The following is a 5,237-nucleotide window of genomic DNA, read 5'->3' as shown; positions in this document are numbered from 1 at the left end:
TATTATTTTTTCTTATTTAACTTCCTGCTTTCAGCATTCATTGAATGCTCACTGGTTTGCTACATTCTGCATGGGATAAGCGTTCCTCACTAATTTTCTGGTGGGATTTTTTTATTGATCAGCAAAATCAACAAAAAATTGATTGTTGTGTAGCTATATTATGGACCTAGATAAATTAAAATGAAGACCTAAAGAAGACTATAATTGCTGAAAGGGCAACTGCTACAAATATCAGTACTTGTAGACAGCTGCCTCATGTTTCTCAGTAACTTTATTTAGAGATAAATGATAGTGAAATACATGGCTGTAATAGCCATTATGGAAAATATTGCCTTTTTGCAATGACATTTTCTGCATTGCATAACACAAAGTAATGTTTAAATGCAAAATACAAAGTAGGATTCTGTGGAATGACAGGACACCAAAATAAATCTGCCACAGGCATCTATAGAAAGATTGTTTCAATATAAAAAAACTGGTAGTCTGAGAAAATGTTCTCTGTTTTGTTTTTTCCTTTTTTCTTTTTTCTTTCTTTCTTTTTTCTTTTTTTTACTCTGGTATTCTTTTCTCCATCTTGTATCTCCATGAGGAGGAAAGAACACCCTGCGTAGGAAGACCTGCTACATGGAGGCAGACTGAATTGCTACATACCTCCAGCAGCAGACAATTATAGATGCTCACAGAAGTCAGTAAATCACATTCTGCTTAGAAAACCACGCTGGAGATATGACAAGTGGATAGAAGTTGAGCTGGCACAGCTTCACTTCTGCTCAAACCTTCTCTATGAAAACCTAATATACACTAAAAAAGTGATAAGTTCAGAATACTTCACATAATGTGAAATCCTGATTAAAAGGTAAGAAAAAGACCTCAGCATTCTATTTAACACTTTTGATTGCAATAAGTGAAAACACTGTGGATGCTGTGCAATGTAAAGGGAAATATTATGTTGTTTGCTGTGTTTACTTATGGCTAAACTCTCAGGGAGGCAGAGTTAAGAACACATCTCAAGCCTTTGTATATTTAAACACTGTTATGAAAACATTTACAAGTACAAACATTTATTCCATACTTATCATCCTGCTAGCAGGCTTGTTATGGGTATAGTTTGTATATACAGTTTTTATACACTATATGGACACATTGCCATTCTACTTGCTCTCATTAACTCCCAAGATTACACTTTTAAGGGGTAATACAGTGGTAAAAGCAAGAATTTCCACATCAGTTGAAATGTTAAAATTAGAATTATTTTTATTTTATATAGATTCAGAAGGTAAAATCAATCTGTCTTGCAGACATAAAGAACATTTAAAAAATAATAATAATTTTGTTGCAATTGAATAGCTTTACCAGTTCAGTGAAATGGTAGTAAGGATTATAAAGTATTACTTTATAATTTTTCCTGATGAAAGTGAAAAATACAAAAAAGCGTTATCAATTTATATTAACAGACAAAACATTGTGAAGTTTACATTGATTAGAAACTAAGGAGAAAAGAGGTGATCTCAGCTCACCAGCTTTGTGAACACAAGTCTGAGGCAGACAGCTGTAGCCTCAGATGAGTAGTTCCTTAGAGTGCTTAATGAGCTCATAAATTAGTTTTCTTTCTTAGGAATATTTGACTTTAAAGAACACGAAGATCTCAGATCACTCTTTACTGCATTTGAATCCATCATTGTTGCAGTGAAAAATTTATATTTAAAGCAAAATGTTTATGCAAAAAAAGCTAGTGTTAATCTGAATGGCATTTCATTTGCCAACACATGTAAACCAATACTGCAGAGGAAGAAGCCTCCTACAGGGCAGCATAGCTATGGAGAACAGAAATAGGACAAAGCCGAGATCATAGAATAAATATCATTACTTCTGGCACAGTGAAAGAAGATATCTTCATCACGTCACATTAATCTAAAGGCAGCAAGATCACTTTAACTGGTAGGACTTCTTAGAAATATACTTTCTACAGAGCCAGCTGGCACAGTGTTAATGCCTCCTCTTTCCTAGCTCTTAATGCTTCCCTGCATCTTGGTGGTTGTTTCTTTTTGTTGTTTTTTCTTTGGAGGGGGGGGGAAGGAGTGGTGTTCATTGTATTCCTTTCTGTGTATGATTTAAAATTTTCACTTGATTGTTTTTTGGTGAGATTCATCAAACTAGATATGAATTTGGATATATGGATAAGAAATCTACAGGTGAGCTATTCCTCCATATTCTTTTCTGAGTCAATGGAGAAAAAAATGCTACTTTACAGCTCAATTATCTGGCCTATTTTTTATGCCTTTGTTAAGATGGTATGTACTACATCTCAGAAGTATCTATTTCTTTCTTTTGAAACCAGAAGGAAGACATATGACTAGTTCATAGGTAGCTGTCCACTACAGATACACAGATTGAACAAAGGAATCCTATCCTTTGAATATTTGGACTAGAATGCTAATGAAGAAAGACTTCCACAAATGTGCCCCTCATACTTGTTTTTAAGGCTGAAAAAATAACATGCTGTCAAACATAATGGAGAAAATACATGAAAAGGAAAGGAAGTCATACCTTCTGACATTTTGTATGTTCAGTTGATTGGCATAATAAACTCACTTCTTGAATCTCTTTGTAAGGAATTAATCACATCCTGCTGTACTAATGGCATGAATGACATTGGTTGTCCTTTACTGATTGTTTGTGATCAGAACAGACTGAGACAGACTCATATGGATGGAGGATATTGCTGCGGGCACTGTACCTGCACAGGTTTCAGAGAGGCACATAGAGGTGCAGCTAACATTCTCCTACAAGAAATTTTGTATTCATTAATAACTCTTTTTTTGGAGTTTCTTCAAAAGCTGAACCTAAATGCACAGGTCACTTATGACCCTGATAAGGCAAAATACTCAAATGTATCAGTCCTGACTGGAAGGATAGAAAATTGCTGGAAGGAGACTACAGAATTCACTGTGTACTAGTTAGCAAACTACATGAGGATTTCTTACATTCTCTGTACACATTAATCATTAAGGAGTATTCCAGAGCACTAATAATCAAATGTTAAAAGTAAAAGCTAGAAAAAGCTTTCATTTATGATTCTACTATTCTACAATTTACAAGTGTCCTTTCTACTGCTGTAGAGAAAGTACTTAGGAGAGTTGCAGTTAGAACTGGGTTTCAGAGTGGTGTTCATATCACTTGGTTAAACATAAATAAATAAATAAATATGATCTTCTCAACTGGAAGGAGTGGAAAATTTATTAATGATTTGTTTTGCAGTGTTTCTTGCCAGAAGTTTTGGTTGGTTGGTTGGTTGGTTGGTTTGGAGGGGAAAGAATTATAATCACTTTAAAATGATTTTTACCAAATGAATAGCTTCTTTTGTTCTCTCATTTTTGCATTCAAGATATTTAGTCTGCAGTACAACTAACAGAAATAAAATTTATACTCATCTTATGAGGTGGAACTAAATCACTGTAGCAGCACTAATCTAAATGAACACCATGGGGTGAACAGAAGTGAATTAAGCAGATCTTTTGCTTCAGCATTTTTTTTAGTTTTGTAATTTATTTATTTTTTTTTAGGAAGAGAGTGTAGGAATTAGGAATTTGTTCAGGCATTTAAGTCCTCAAATACATATTAGAAAATGCTAAACAGGTACCGTGTATACATAAATCTTCCCCAGATGGTTCTGCATTTGGAAGATCCACAACAGTGATAAGTCTGCATGAAGCTAATTTGTTGAATTTAACACTTATTGATGCCATCTATTTTGTATATAAATTACATGGGTAATTTAAATAACGTTGATAGCATGACACCAAAATTCACTGAAATCTAGGAGATGTAGATTCAAGTAGAAATATGCCTTCCCTCTAGTCATACATCTATTTTGCCATGGTAGCAAGTTCTGATCTCCATTCTCCCATGGCTATATTTCCAACCATAACAGAAAAAAATTGAGGTTATTTGCTTTTTTTCAGTACAATGTTACACCTTGGAAAAGCTAGATCTAGATTAGTATATACCCAATGAAATCACAAAACTGTATTGATGAAAACTCTTTTACGAGCATGGCTAATAATTTAAAGATTAAAACCATTTCATTCAGCAAATATTTACACAAATTCTGACATATGGCACATGAAATTAATGTATCACTATTAAGAATAACGCTTTTCACTAATATCACATAAAATAAATGTGCTTTCATTGTATCCATGTATGTATGTAAATTTTTCATCCTTACTTAGGACCATCCTTTCTTAGCACAAAAGGACCAAGATGTTAGGTCTCTGTTTATAAGAAAGGGAACATTCTTCTTTGATTTAGTGGAGAAGTCAAACAAGTCTATGGCCTGCTCTTCATAGAAAAATACTATGTTTAGGCAATGCATTATAAACTATAATGTAACTGCATTCAATGAATGTAGTCCATTCTGACTAAAGAGAACTTCTTTAGTTCTGTAGACAATGAGAGAGCTGCTTTCACAATCAAAATTTCAAGCAAAATTTTGATCTCAAAGACAGGAACAAAATATTTCTCATGATCTTCATTGCTTTTTCCCTCCTCTCTGAACTTTGTTATTTAACTTCTAATGACAGTATTGAGCATGAAAGTTTACACAGTCAATAAAGAGCTTGAGTCCAGGAACCTGCAAACTTATTGGCAAAATGAAAGAAAAAAAGGAGACAGATGATGAAATATCAAAAAGATTTGTAGCAATGAGGAAGAAGGCATTGAATCAAATAAGCTTTTTCACATTATGACATTATGCTCTTTTTCAGTTGTATAAACTCTGCTCAGCACTGATTGTAGTACCAGATTTAGTTTTGGGACCTCGAGTATGAGAGACATTGACATACTGGAGAAAGTCCAAGATAAGGTAACGTGATGATATAGGGACTCTTTTTTGAGGAGAGGCTGAGAAAGACTGCTGAGTCTGGAGGAGACTCGAAGGGATCTATGTGTATAAATACCTAAAGAAAAGGTAAAGATAGGAAAGAGCCATGCTCTTTTCAGTGGTGCCCTGTCAGGACAAAAGACAACGGGCACAAACTAGAGCACAGCTCCCTCTGAACACCAAGCAGCACTTGTGTGCAACACTGGCACAGGTTGCTCAGACCCTGAGGGATCTTCTTCTTTCTTCTGAAGCCATCTGGACATGGTCCTGGGCCACCTGGATGGCCCTACTGAAGTAGATAGTGAGCCACAGGGACCCAGAGGGCCTTTTCAGCTTCAGCCACTCTGTGATTCTG

Source organism: Meleagris gallopavo, chromosome 3 (assembly GCF_000146605.3).
Source record: "Meleagris gallopavo isolate NT-WF06-2002-E0010 breed Aviagen turkey brand Nicholas breeding stock chromosome 3, Turkey_5.1, whole genome shotgun sequence".
Classification (NCBI taxonomy): domain Eukaryota; kingdom Metazoa; phylum Chordata; class Aves; order Galliformes; family Phasianidae; genus Meleagris; species Meleagris gallopavo.
This window is presented reverse-complemented; position numbering follows the sequence as displayed.